The following is a 15,474-nucleotide window of genomic DNA, read 5'->3' as shown; positions in this document are numbered from 1 at the left end:
ATGGTCATTTTTATTTGTGATTTTTAAAATCCTTTTTATCCTTCCCCTAAGTAATTGATGGTGGGGTACATGGTTCTGCCCCCAAAGGTTGAGAGTTCTCCCTTCTATGTAATCCTTGCAGTAACTCTGTGAGGTAGGTTTGATTGGGAAATAGTAACGGGTCCAAGAACATTTAGTGAGCGTTACGGCTGAGTGAGGTTTTTTACCTCAGGCTTCCTGATTCTAGTCAGACACTATCCAATACACTACAAATGAGTAGCATCCAGCGTATCACTGATGAAACATGTCCATGGAAGGCATCTTTCCCAGGCCTCTTCTCCCTGCTGAAGCTTTTTGAGTCTCCTGAAAACCCACATGGTTGAGGGCTTCAGGACTCTCGACAACAGCATGGCTTGCAGTGCAGGGGGAGAGGGGGATACTCAAACTGCAAGGGGAGCTGCTAGTAGAGGCACTGTTCTGTTTGCCATTACTGGGTATACCTCCTCACCTTACAGCATCCCATTATCATTACTGAAGGTCTCTGGATCCTCAACCATGGCTTTTCAGTGGGATCAATGAGATTCCATTGGGAAGAGTGGATGAGGAAGGTTCCTTGCTCTGAAGCATATTGCACCAGCATTACTGTGGATGCTACTTAGTGTGTGTGTGTGTGTGTGTGTGTGTATATACACACTCTCTGTTCAAATATTCTCTGTATCTGATAAGTGGTTACCACTCCTGTATTAAGTTGTCCCTTTGTCTGCTGTATTTGAGTCTCACTTACCATAACAATTGGCCCATTTATAGTGATGTATGTTTGACAACTGCCTAGAGCCATCTGGGTGAGGTGGTATAAAAATCAAATAAATAAATAAATATCCAGTCTTCCACTTTCAATATGGAAACTTAAATTTTAATGCAAATCCAGGCCTATATGCTTTTTTATGTGCTCCCCCACCCCCGCTCTTCTAGTATTAGAAAATTTATTGAAAAGCACAACTGGAAAAATGCATGCATGTCTGTCTGAGACAAAGGTTATTTGAAGCACAAATACAGTTCTGTAATGAAACCCTTTTAAAATTGTGATATGATAACAGTGATATATAAGGGAATATTTCAACCTGTCAGAAGCTGCTTTCCTATACGCTTGTCACTAAAAATTGATGTCTACTTTTCAGAAATTAGAACTCAAGCCCATGTTTTCATGGTTACCAAAACATGAAATTATAAACAGGCCAATTTGATCGCTTGTAGATAAATGTAAGTAAAGTAGTATTCCTTTTATAGGTAAAAGTTTGTAAAGGTGCTTTAAAAAAAAAAAAGATGGCCAAATGGCTGTTTAAAAATAGTACAGCTTTTGTTCAGCTTCATATTTCAGTAACACAAAAAGTGCACCCAGCGTGTTAAACACGGTTTCTAAAATGTGGTTTCAGTTTGTTGTGGCATGTTTCAGTTTTATTTAATTAAAAATTAATTAATTGCAACAAATGCTGGCCGCCCTAGCAACCTGTGTCTGTACAAAGTACACATTTACAGTGCCTATGGAAGCCCTGCCTCTGTGCTGGTTTGTGACATACCACCACCCTGTGTTCTCTTCAGCCAAATGCACAAGGGAGCGGGACTTCAGCTCAGCTGGCATTGTAACTGTTACAAGGATGCATGAAGAGGGCAGTACTAGTTTTAGGGATTCGGGCCTTGGTAGACAGAGGACTAATCTCAGCACAAAGCAGTGCAGCGGAAGGCACAAAGATATTAAAGGAAGTGATGTTCCTTAGAATCCATGTATTGTGGACAAAGAGCCAAATGGAATTCTAGTAATTTTGCAGTTGTGCCCCTCAGTCACAATCCAACAAGGATTTTAGTGTGCTTTAAGACCTTTAAAATCCATGGCTGACAGCCTGAGCAACAAAGTGTGTGCTCTTCAAGTGACTGTGGGGGTGCACCGAGGGCCCTTGTACAGCTCCCCCAGATCATTCTGTGTGCACACTTTAGTGTGAGAGCCCTTAGAGTTTGCAGTGCTACGCACAACAACGTGTTTCTGAGTTTGCAGAGAGCTTCCAGAGTGTTGGCAGCGCTCCAGACTCTTAAGGGCTCTTGTGCAGAAGCATGTATGCAAGGTTTCCTGGGGAGCTGCGCCAGGGTGGCCAGAGCTGCGCCAGGGTGCAAGGTTTCCTGGGGAGCTGCACAGGGTGGTCCATCCCCACAGACCTTCCAAGTCAGGATGTCAGCCAGTGTTATGTAGTATGTTTAACACTATGTTGGATCACTGCACATATACTGACGTCTCCTGTTCTTCAGATAAATGGTGTATTTATGCTCAGTGAACGGGGGCGGGGGGGCTGTATCAGATATTCATACTGTAATTGCTTGTGTATGCATGCATCTGATTGAGCTAAGTTCCAAAATGCACATAAAGAAAGTGCTTTACAGACATGAATGCTTGTTCTTACGTTATATGTTTGCTACAGGATATAGAAATATTTTTTCATTTGCATTGCATTTGGCAAGTAGCAGTTACCCCTGTTACCCGAGCAAAGAGGCACCTTTCAAACAGGTGATTCTCCTATATTTAGCAGGGGGAGAGCAACTATCCAACCCCAGGACAATATCCTTCCAGTGGTTGCTGCTGGTGTCTACCTTATATTTCTTTTTAGATTCTGAGCCCCTTGGGAAAAGGCAACCATTTTATTTAATTTCTATGTAAACCAGTTTTAGAACTTTTTTTGTTAGAGGTGATGGTGGTGATGATGATGATGATGATGATGATGATAATTATTATTAGAGGAGGAGAAAAGAGGCCTTGAAGAATATATAAAGGAGAATGAAGATGCACTTAAAATGGTCAATAACGAGAAACTATTCAACACCAATGAAACAAAGCAGGCCTACAAGAAAGAACAAGTCAAGAACCGAGCAGAAAAATGGAAAGAGAAGCCCCTGCATGGTCAATATTTGCACAATATAACCAGAAAATCAAATATCTCCAAGACCTGGCAGTGGCTTAAGAATGGCAACTTGAAGAAAGAAACAGAGGGTTTAATACTGGCTGCACAAGAACAGACACTAAGAACAAATGCAATTAGAGCAAAAGTCAAAAAATCCACAACAAACAGCAAGTGCCGCCTTTGTAAAGAAGCAGATGAAACCGTGGACCACCTAATCAGCTGCTGTAAAAATATGGCACAGACTGACTACAAACAGAGGCATGACAAGGTAGCAGGGATGATACACTGGAACATCTGCAAAAAATACAAGCTATCTGTAGCCAAAAATTGGTGGGACCATGAAATGGAAAACGTTGTAGAAAATAAAGATGCAAAAATATTATTATGGGACCTCTGACTACAAACAGACAAACATCTGCCACACAATACACCAGATATAACTGTAGTCGAGAAGAAAGAAAATCAAGTTAAAATAATCGACATAGCTATACCAGGGAATAGCAGAATAGAAGAAAAAGAAATAGAAAAAATAACAAAATACAAAGATCTACAAACTGAAATTGAAAGACTGTGGCAGAAGAAGACCAAAATAATCCCAGTGGTAATTGGCGCCCTAGGTGCAATTCCAAAACACCTTGAAGAGCACCTCAACACCATAGGGGCCACAGAAATCACCATCAGTCAATTTCAAAAAGCAATTTTACTTGGAGTAGCCTATATTTTGTGACAATATCTATAATAATAACAGCAACAATGTTGATAATAAAATTCAGCCATCCCAGGTCCTTGGGAAGGACTCGATGTCTGGATAAAACAAACCAGTCAATAACACCTGTCTGACTGTGTAAATAAGAAATAATAATCAACAACTAGCCGACCCCGCACAGAGCATCTGTGTGATCTTTGGGGCCGATGGTTACTCTCCCCCCCCCACCTTCTCCCCCAGTCTCCGCTTCATGACCACAGCTGGCCTGTGCCAGGCCCAGCCACTTCTCCTCCCCACCGCCACTTCTGCCCCCCCCATTATCATCCGCCCCTCCTGGGCCTGCTCTGTGGTGCAGCTCCACTGCCCGTCTCTCAGCCCCGCAGGCTGCTGGGTCCATTTGGCGCAGCCTGGCCTGTTCGCTACCTCGCAGCTGCCAGGTCCTGAGGCTGTGCCTCGGCGCGGGCCGGACTCCAGATGGTCCAGCCGCTACCTCGGGCCTGAAAGCGCCACAGCCACAGCTGGGCCCACCACCGCCTCATCACCACAGCCGGGTCCGCCACCGCCTCACCACTGTGACCCACTGGCTCACCGTGACCATGTTTCTTGTTTCTTGGTGTGGCCTCAGCCTATCAGGTGCCTTTGTTGCCCAGCCAATCAGCTGGGCATCAGGATGCACATTCTACAGGTGCACCCAGGAGGATTAAATATATAGATAGATAAGGCACAAAAGCTGCATGACCCAAGACTCTAGAATGTACTCCCTACTGAAATAAGAGCTACCCATCTCTGTCAACTTTTTAAAAAGTCTTTAAAGACAAGTGTATTCACCCAAGGTTTTTAAGTAGACATTTGGTTTTAAATTGTTTTAAGGTTTTAATTTCTGTTTTAATTGTCTTATGTTGCTGCAAAGTGCTCAGAGATGGAGGTTTGTGGCAGTGTATCAGTCCAGGCTCTAATCCAACTATGCCAGCAAATCTGAAGAACCACACAGTGGCCAACAGATTGGAAGAGGTCAGTCTACATACCCATACCAAAGAAAGGAGACTTAACAGACTGCACAATATCCTTAATTTCACATGCTAGCAAAATAATGCTCAGGATCATCCAATGCAGATTAGAGCACTACATGGGAAACGCTGGATGTTCAAGCTAACTCAGAAAAGGAACAAGAGACATTATTGCTGATGCCCCTTGGACAATTGAGAAAGCCAAAGAATACCGAAAAGAAGTCAATATGAGCTTTTTTGACTACAGAAAAGCCTTCAATTGCGTCGACCTTGTCAAGTTGTGGAATATCCTTAGGAAAATGGGAATCCCAGAACATCTCATTGTTCTCATGAGAAACCTATACACAGGAAAGGAAGCCACAGTCCAGACATAACATGGTGAAACAGACTGGTTCCAGATCGGCAAAGCAGTAAGACAAAGCTGTATACTTTCTCCCTATTTATTCAACTTGGAGGAAGAAATATCAATAAACTGTGCTATGTTGACGACACTACTCTGATAGCTGTGAATGCGCATGATCTGCAAGCTCTAGTAATGAAAGTCAAGGAACACAGTGAAAAAATGGGACTACAATTAAATGTAAATGTAAAGAAGACTAAACTAATGACAATGGGTATAGCAGCCAGCCTTAGAATTGATAATGAAGACACTGAAGTGATGGATAGCTTCTTTCTTTTAGGAGCAGCTGTCAACAGTAAAGGATCCAGCATCCAGGAAATATGCCGCAGACTAGAACTTGGTAGGGTTGCAATGAAGGCCTTGGAAAGGATATTTCAATACCTTGACGTGTCTATATCTACACAGATTAGAATCGTTCGGACAGTAGTTTTTCCGGTGTCACTCTGTGGGTGTGAAAGCTGGACTTTGAAGAAGCAGGATAGAAAAAGTATTGACGCTTTTGAACTTTGGTGCTTGAGAAGACTTTTGAGGATACTATGGACAGCCAGGAAAACAAAGAAATAGATCATAGAACAAATCAAACCAGAATTTTCACTCGAGGCACAAATGACCAGGCTCAAACTATCATACTTTGGACACATTATGAGAATACCCAGCTCCCTTGAGAAGTCCATAATTCTGGGTAAAATTGAATGACAGAGAAGAAGTGGACAACCAGCAACAAGGTGGATAGACTCGTTTTCAACAGCAATGTATGCACCACTGAAAGACCTTAAAGGCCAAGTTGAAGACAGATCATCCTGGAGAATTAATTAATTTAATTTTTACATTTTATATCCCGCTCTTCCTCCAAAGAGCCCAGAGCGGTGTACTACATACTTAGGTTTCTCCTCACAACAACCCTGTGAAGTAGGTTAGGCTGAGAGAGAAGTGACTGGCCCAGAGTCACCCAGCTAGTTTCATGGCTGAATGGGGATTTGAACTCGGGCCTCCCCGGTTCTAGTCCAGCACTCTAGCCACTACACCACGCTGGCTCTAAATTAATTATTATATTTCTATACCGCCTCATCTGTCAGCTCTGGACAGTTCACAATAGACAAACAGAAACATAATTAAAACCAACAAAGCAATTAAAAACTAAAACAATATTTAACAGTTTAAAAAGTGTTCTTAAAAACCTTGGAAGGCCAGACCTTAAAAGTAAGTCATAAGGGCTCTCTTGAAGGCCAGTGATGGTGTTAAGCCTTGGATTTCTGCAAGAAGTGCATTCCACAGTCTAGGAGCATCTGTAGAGAAGGCCCAATCCTGAGTTGCCACCAGACAAACTGGGTGCAGCTGGATGGAGGCATACCTTTCCAGATTGCCTTTATGTGTGGTGCAGATCATGCAGAAGAAGGCACTGTCTTTAAGGTAACCCAGACCTATTTATGTTAACTCATTGTTATTATTTCTTTAATGTTATAGTAATCATTTAGCATGCCTGCCTATTGAATAAACATGAAATACAAAACAGGAAACTTGAAAGAAATTGGGCTTTTATTTTGGTTATTTGTTTATTCGATTTCTCTACCACCCTCCCAAAAATGGCTCAGGGCAGTTTACACAGAGATATAATAAATAAGTAAGATGGATCCCTGTCCCCAAAGGGCTCACAATCTAAAAGAAACATAAGATAGACACCAGCAACAGTCACTGGAGGTACTGTGCTGAGAGTGGAGAGGGCCAGTTACTCTCCTCCTGCTAAATAAAGAGAATCACCACATTAAAAGAAAGCAGGGGTCTGCCCACTCCAGTTTAGGAGGGTACTTCTGCCTTTCATGGGGTAGATTCACTCTTCACACAGCAAGACAGTTGCTGTGTATATATTGGGGTTTACGGCTGTAGCAAACATGTACATGGACAACACACAACTTGGAACTCTTGCCCAATCAGATGCGTGTGAATGGAAATTTAGACACATATATGTCCACATATGTGGAGGAAACAGTGGTATACATGCAGCAGTAATGTCTAACATGTAAATTATGGAACTGCTCACACTTGCTGTAGGGAACATTAGTGTAGCTCGGACAGAAGCCCTATTCGGACGTTATAAATTAAAAAAAATCCACTGCAGTTGTGTATGGCACTGAACGTGGGTCTGGAGGTCCTGTCCTAGTGCGTCACTCACCTCCCTCACTGTGCTTCTCACAGTTACAGCCCTATTAATCTGAAGAGACATCCCAGCTTCCCAATTACAGACACACCCACCATCATGGTTACAGCATTCATCTCTGCAGACAAACGTTGCTGTAACTGTGAGCAGCACAGTAAGGGGGTTGAATGGTGTACCAGGGTGGGATTTCTGGACCAACTTTTGGCGCTGTACACCATTATAGTGGGATTTTAAAATTACATCCAAATAGGGCTAGAGATAATTGCCACATAGAGTGTGAAGCAGCTAGCGTTGCAAATGCTGAAGAAAACCTCTCCTGGAGACACACACACCCCAATCTTTCCCCAATAGTTTTCACAATATTAAGCCTTCAAAATGTGCAGATTTGATTCCAATAGGTACCTGGAGATTAATGCCAGTTCCTGGAGACTTCAGGGCAATCCTGGAAAACTGGGAACCCTAGAAGCAACCATTAGATGCTCTTGCCTTTTGAGGATAAACGTATTTGTAAGCCAGTGTACAATCATCTCAGCAATGTGGCAATTGGTGGAGTTTACAACTCAGTGTGAACATATAGTTACTCATGTGTGATGCTAGATGAAAATGAGCTAAGGAGGTATGACTAAAAACAAAACAAAACTCCCAGCTGGGTTTTCCTGCTTGTGCAAAAAAGAGTGATTGATTGAGGGAAACTATGAATTGACAAACTCTGAAACAATCGCAGCTATCCTTGATTGTGTACAAATAAGCTGTATTTCTACTGTGAGGCTTTGACCAGTTGTTTATAATAAAAAGGGAAGCAAATGTAATTGAGTTTGTTGTTCATGCCAGTATTCATGTATTTAAAACCTTGTCTCCAACCTTCTTCCACTCTTCTGCTGCCTACACACCTACCACCTACAGCCCACTGGAATTTTCAGGTAAACTTTTAAAAGGCTGAAGAAATCTGAATCATCTGTGGAAGACACAGACTGCAGCAGGAGAGACTGCTGGTGTGTGTGTGTGTGTGTGTGTGTGTGTGTATGTATGTATACTTACACACAGGGGGAATAGAGATGTTCCCATGATAGTAAAAGGCATAACAACCTTTGCATATATCTTCCTTGCTTCCATAAAATGCAATGAACATTTGTGTAAATGTCTTCTTAAAAACAGAAGTATAGGACTGCACAACTAATCTTCTAAATTCTGAAACTATATAATGTTGAATATTGTAATGTTTTAAAATTTTCATTTTCTGGTTTTGGAAATAAGTGTGGTTCAGGTATTTAAAGGGGCTTTTTATTATTATTAAAGATATTGAATAACTCATTAGGGGACCTAAAGCAAGACTTCCAATGATTTTCAATCCAGGGTACTGACCATACCTTAGCATGAGCATTTATATAAGCTTAGATGCTCCCAGACCAAATAACTGAGAACACTGTTTTAGCTGTTGTCATTGCGTGTGCATGTGTGTACACACTTCAGAAGTAATAATTGGAATGCAGGAACTGGTTTTCCTCTCAATCTCAGAACTACAAGGATTGAATGGCTGATTCATGAGCAGAATAATATCAGTGAGGAATAGTAATGGAAGCTGCTGCAGCAACAAAATATCTCCCAACAGGAAGTTGGTCACTCTGCTTTTAGGAATACTTGTCTTCTCCAACTATACTATACACAAGATGGAATTTGTACAAATCAGGAGCCTTCATTGACACAAAGGCTGAAATCTTCAACCTGTTTGAGCTTGGGCCCCTGGCTGACATTCTTACTACTGAAGTGTGCACATAAATAACACCTGTAAGTACACTGCAGGGGTGTTTGTGTTGCATGCTCAGAGGTGCTATTTATATGCATACTTTGGTAGTCAGAATGTCAGCCCAATTTTAATCACAACCAGCAATATGGGCCCTACTTGTTTTTAACCATATGATTACCATCTGCTTTGTGTGTGTATGTACATGCACACTGAGCATAGTGTTGCTAGCGTGATCCATCTTAGAGGTTCAGATGCAATCCACTTATGATGAAAAAGGAAAAAAAGAGTGCATGTTCAAAGCCACCCTTCTTCTTCTTCTTTTTAAACCTTAAAGTGTAATTAAGACGAAGTCAGCTGAGTGGCTGGGTTAGTGCAATTTGTTATCCCGCCATTTTGGGGGACTGGCAAATTAAAACTACATAATATATGACAACAACTGCTACAAGAACAGCCAGGGTTTCTCCATGCCCTCAGACTTTTGATATATGAAAAGTGGTACAAATGTGTCCAATACCGAGTAGATTTGCTTCCCAGGAGGCTTTATAGACAAGGCTTCTACCCCGAATCTCCTTCAGAAGAGAGTGTGTTTGTGCACACACCAGCCAAACTTAACCCAAAGCCCCTTTGAGATCCTTGGACCCACTCCACACACAAATCAGGTTTTGTCTTGCAAATTCTAGCTTATCTTGATGTATTTCTGGGTTTTTAAAATGCTGGCTTTAAGCTACTTTTTCTGAAAATGCCAGAGCAAATAGGGAGAGGCACTGATGTAGAATCATTAGCATGATAAGAGGGATACTTTCTTTAGAAATGCAGATATAGCTCTTTAGTAATCTCTCCCTCCTTCCCCCAACCCACATTGGCTAGAAGGAAAACACAGAGGCATCCCATGTGAACTAGCAAAAACCAAAACTGAGAGTGGAGGGGAGGAGATGCTTCCCTCAATGTCGCGCGTGTAATTCAAAGTGGCTTTGCTCAACATTTACCCCACAACATGAAGCCATGTGCGAATAACTCCCAGGTGGCCCATTGGCAAGCTTCCATATTGCAAGATGACTTGAATGTGAGCTTAGAAGCATGGCATCTTCATGCATCATACAATGCACACTTTTTCATTTTTCATGCTAGAAAAAGCTGTCAGTCAGTCTGCTAAAAGGAATGGGGGCATTTTTCATGTTTTGCAGGGCTGAGCAGTACCAGTCTTTTACTCACTGATGAAACTAGGTGTTAGCCACAAGCTGAGGTCAGGAACCAGTAGGTCAAGTTTACAAGCGCAGATTAGGTTGAGTCACAAGTCAAGGTCAAAAGCAGGGAAGTCAGGTTTACACGAGAGCAAGGTAAAGTAGGTTATCAGAAGCTGGGAAGTCAGGTCTATGTGGAGCAAGGTAGACTATGACAAGTCAGGAGTCAGGTCTTTGTGGGAGCAAGAATGACCCAGGTCGTGTCAGAAGTTAAGTCTACGCAGGATCAGGTAACAGCAAGGGCAAAGAACGTTTGCAATGATGTTGCTTTAGCAAGATCCTGCCACAGACTGAGCCCTTTTGGAGGGGAACTGTAGGGCCTGGCCACACCCCCAGTATGGAATACTACAAAGTGCCTGTGCCTTCATTGTAACTGAAGCACTGTGATGTAGCTTGAGCCTCCTCTTCCAAACTAGAGGAAGAGGGTAAGGGGCAGCCACAGGTTGAAGAGCAATTTTTAGGATGTACAGCAGGCCTGCTCAACTTTGGCCCTCCTGTAGATGTTGGCCTACAACTGCCATAATCCCTGGCTATTGGCTACTGTGGCTGGGGATTGTAGGAGTTGTAGTCCAAAAACAGCTGGGGGGCCTAAGTTGAGCAGGCCTGATGTACAGGAACCCCTGTGCCCTGAAGCAGGGGACCTCAGGTACTGCTTCTTCTCTGCATCCTTGGTCTTTCTTGTGGTCTCTCTCAGACAAAGCAGAATCAAACCCGGTGATCATGACAGCTTCCTTAAGGGTTATGCAGCTCTGTACAAACCTTTGGTGAGGAAACAATTCTCCATGCTGTAATAGGATTCAGCAAATGCCATCCCTTAAGGTATGAGGGTATAAATGCTTCAGATGAACCAGAAGGGGACAGAGCAGAACCAGATAAAAAGCATACAGAAGGATGTGCTAGCTGGCCAAAGAGACAAAAGAAAAATAGCATATACCAGTTAGAGATCCAGCATGTAGGTGCTCATATGCAATGCCAGAAGCCTCCGAGCCAAGATGGGCGAGCTGGAGTGCTTGATTGCTAATGGAAATAGAAAGATAGATAGATAGATATAGTGGGCATAACAGAAACATGGTGGAACAGTGAAAATCAGTGGGACATGGTTATTCCTTGATATAAACTCTATAGAAAGGACGGGTGTGTGTGAATTGGGGGTAGAGTGGCACTGTATATTAAAGAATGCATAGAACCTATTAAGCAGGAAGACCAGAGTTCTCCACAGAAACTCTGTGGGTGACAATGCAAAGTCTGAAAGGAAATGTGCTACTAAGGACATGCTATAAGCCTCCTGATCAAAACACTGACAGTGACTGGGAGTTGCAGAAGGAAATCAGGGAGGCATCAAAGAGAGACAGCGCTGTAATAATTGGTGATTTCAATTACCCACACATAGGCTGGGTAAATCACAGACAGGTAATGACAAGGAGGCCAGATTTCTAGACATGACTGTGCCCTAGAACAGTTGGTCATGGAACCAACCAGAGAGAAGGTGACCTTGGACTTAATCCTGGGTGATGCACAGGAGATCTCAGTGCAAGATCCCAGTGTAATGGAACCTTTAGGGAACTGAAGTGACTGTAGTGAGATCAATGACTGTAGTGAGATCAAATTCAGCATACACATGAGGGGAGAATCACCAAAGAAATCTGATCTAGATACTTTGAATTTCAGAAGAGGAAACATTTCTTAAATGAGGAGTTTGGTGAAAAGAAGACTGAAAGGGAAACTCAGGAGAGTCACTTTGCTCCAGAATGCATGGAGTTTATTTAAAACCACAATAATAGAAGTCCAGGTAGAACGTATACTAAAGAGGAGGAAAGGGACCACCAATTCCGGGAGGATGCCAGTATGGCTAACAAGTAAAGTCAAGGAAGCTAAAAAGGGTATATAGAGTACATCTCACAAACCAGGGGACTATAGAAAATACTCACAACTTAGTAATATACAATGCAACATGACTGGTGTATCACTTTCATCAATCCAGCAGATGCCGAAGCAGATATTGGTAGATGTGGTGTTGCTTGAACTTTCACAATTGAATTTAGGCTTCACACAGTTGCTCTTTTGGGCATGTTAGACAACATGGAGCCACAGTTAATGCTTGCTTCTGCAGAGTCCCCAAGCTTTGGTAGCATGCACACTTCCCCTACCCACATATGTCTGCCAGGAATTATTCCAATGTCATTTAGAAAGAACTAAAGATCTGCCTTTACACCACCCAGTCTTGGTTTATTCTAACTGACTTGCTTGAAATAAAGCTAAATTGGAAACCAGGCTTTAACTATGGTTCCATGTGATCTCTCAGTTGGCCCATTGCTTCAAGTAGCTGTTACACTGCTGGTTTATTTGCAGGTTTATATACAGCAGTATTTCCCCTAGGCCAAGGAAAAAGAAGGAAGAAGCCAGTGTAGATAGTTCACTGTTCCAGAATGCAACATAATAGACACATTGTTTTTCTATGATGTAAAATATTTTATCTTTTTGGTTGATATGTAACCATATTTTGCTGGTCATACATTCAGCTACAAATGTTGTTTTTCTATTTTTGTGTGTGTGTGGGTTTGATAGGAGAGTTTTGTTTCTTCAAACTTCTTTAGGGACAGAGAAGGAAAAAAACAATTTAGGCTTCTTTCTGAAAAGCTTGTAAATCACATACCTCAGTTGCTCTAAATGTGACTTATTTCAGTTACAGACCACATAGGCTGAAGAGACTATATAATTTAAGCAGCAGGAACGTAAAGTTCTCTGCCTTCTGCAATATAGTAACTCAAAGATAAATTATGGGTCCCCAGGCAGGAACCTTGACGGTGTATTATTTAAGCTCATATCCCCTCTTAATGTCCTCTTTGACTTTCATCTTGAATCCTTCTACCCATCCCTGTCTAACCAGATTACCTCAGTCATTAAGGTGTGATCTCCCCCTGCTGCTCTGCCTTGGCAAACCCATGAAAAACAAGGTTCACAGGAAGGTGCAAGCGCTATCTGAGATCCTTCCAAAACTTACAGGCAACCAAGAGTTGTAATCCGCTCCTGCAGTGACAGTAACAGAAGACAATAAAATGACCAAATGAGCTGGACTAAAAGAAAGTATTTGGGAAAACTTTTATTTCTCAAAACCAAAGGGGAATCAGTCCAAATATAATACAGTAGCATTCAAAGTATTAAATATTACTTGCTTGCACGTGTGTGTGTGTGTGTGTGTGGTTTTTTTTGTCAAAGTCATCCTTGAGTGCTATGGATTTGGTTTTCCTATGCTTTCGTGACATGACTTTGACCCAGGCAAATTATTCTTTGTGCCATCTGAGAGCCTTTTCTCCAGAAAAACATGGTTGGTTGACTAGCCAGGGGATGAGCCCCTAACTGGTACTATGTATTATTCCACGTCTTGTTTGAGTGTCTTTACTGGCCACCAATGGTTCTTCTCTATAATAAAATGCTTTGAAATTGGGTAAAATAATCTCAGGTCTGTTCTGATACTGTTGAGTCATATATCTGGTGGCAATCAGTGTTGTGCTGTATCCATAGGTTGCCAAAAGTAGATTAGTGATGGCATGCATTGGCATTGTTGAATAGCAGAAGACAATGGCATGTATTTGCCTCACAACAACAGTTGCTGTCATCAGCTGCACGTTCCCACTTCCCTATTATTTAATTCATAGTAATGATTTCCACTTTGTGGAAGTAGTTGCTGCAAATAAATTAGATAGATCATAATTAATTTGCTCATTACATCTGTTACTACAAGCCTGGAATTTTGAATCTAGGCATATGGAGAACAGAACATATGGAGAACAGAACATAGTTCTGTTAATATTCTCCTTAACATATTATTCTTTAATATTAGTCATAAATATTCTTCTTAACATATTATTCTAGACACTCTATCCATTACCATAAGGATTGATGGTATAGTGCTATGCATGTTTACTCAGAAGTAAAAACTATAATGATCAGCGCAGCTTATTCCCAGGTAAGTGTGCACAGGATTGCAGTGTAATTGATGCTCCACTTTCTCAAAGAAGTTCATGGTTGTATAGCAGAAATGTCCAACCTTGTTCCTCCTGCAGATGTTGGCCTACAACATCTACACTCCCCTTCTACTATTAGCCACTGTGACTGGGACTGATGGGACTTGTAGTCCAACAACAGCTGGAAGTCCAAGATTGAACACCCTTGTTGTATAGCAACTTTTTAAAAATGTCAATAGAAATTTATATCAAATGCATAATCCTGGTGAAATTACTGCTGTGCACCAAGCAGTACCTTCATCAAGCCATCTTTGAACTTTCTGAGGCTGACTGGCAGATTCCCTTAACCTTGGTAAAGATGGGGGCTGTTTTAGTTGATTGATTATCTGCATTTTGACTGATTGATTGATTAGGCTGTTTAGATTCAATTAAATTTGCATATTACCAGAACTACAATATAGGTGCATTTTGAAATAGCTGAGATCTCTAGGTTTTAATAGTTTTAGTTGTTGCAGGATTGCACAACTCTAATGCCCTGGTGCGCCAGAACCACCCACAACTTGGTGTGCAGGGGCTGAGGCCAATTTTTAGCACATTATTATATTAAAATTAAAAATATGATTAGTTACTTGTGGATCTGTTCCCCCTGTCAATGGACCCATAGTTTCAATCACGGGTAGTGGCCAGAGGATTGGTCCTGTCCCTGCTCAATGAGTGGGGCCCCTAGACTGCATGCCAGCTCCAAACAAATGCGAAGTCCTCCCCTCTCCCTAAACACGGGAGTTACATGGCACACCAATGGAGCGTATTTCTGAGAAAGCATGCACAGGATGGCGGTATAAGGCAGTTTCCAGCTCCTGTGTTGCTGCATGGTACCTGGGGGCTAGTAAAATAGTCACTGTGGGCCGAATCCGGCCCCCGGGCCTTATGTTGTGCAGGCCTGTATAGAATTTTCATTAACAAAAACTAGAAAAGAGAACAGATAGTTTCACTGTTTCTTAAGGTAAACCAAAATCTTGCCTCAGGCAAAGATTTACAGCCTCTGTCTCTTTAATTCTGTTTGTATGTGTGGAGTTTTTTGTTTTTTGTTTAAATTGCAGAATCCGTCATGGTTTCAAGGGCATCTTTTCCATTATACATTTAGAGGTGGTGGGGTAAGTTGCTTTATCACAGTAAAGCAGTCCCTTCTACCCATTCAGTGCTGGGTTCCTGGCCCTGGTCTTGCCTCTGAATGGGTCTCCATTGGTCTGTTACCGTTTGCCCTGTTGGACTTGAGCCTGTGAGCCCAGAAGAGGCAGGCAGCAGCAGAGGCACGATAGCAAGGGAAGGCTT

General features: G+C 42.1%; 1 protein-coding gene across 2 annotated transcripts in view; it reads left to right on the top strand.

Moving 5' to 3' along the window:
• Window positions 1-15,474, top strand: part of CACNB4 (calcium voltage-gated channel auxiliary subunit beta 4) — a 237,505-nt gene that overhangs the window by 58,979 nt on the left and 163,052 nt on the right. The gene's annotated exons all lie outside the window — the stretch shown is intronic.

The sequence above is a fragment of the Hemicordylus capensis genome, chromosome 1 (assembly GCF_027244095.1).
Source record: "Hemicordylus capensis ecotype Gifberg chromosome 1, rHemCap1.1.pri, whole genome shotgun sequence".
Classification (NCBI taxonomy): domain Eukaryota; kingdom Metazoa; phylum Chordata; class Lepidosauria; order Squamata; family Cordylidae; genus Hemicordylus; species Hemicordylus capensis.
This window is presented reverse-complemented; position numbering and strand designations above follow the sequence as displayed.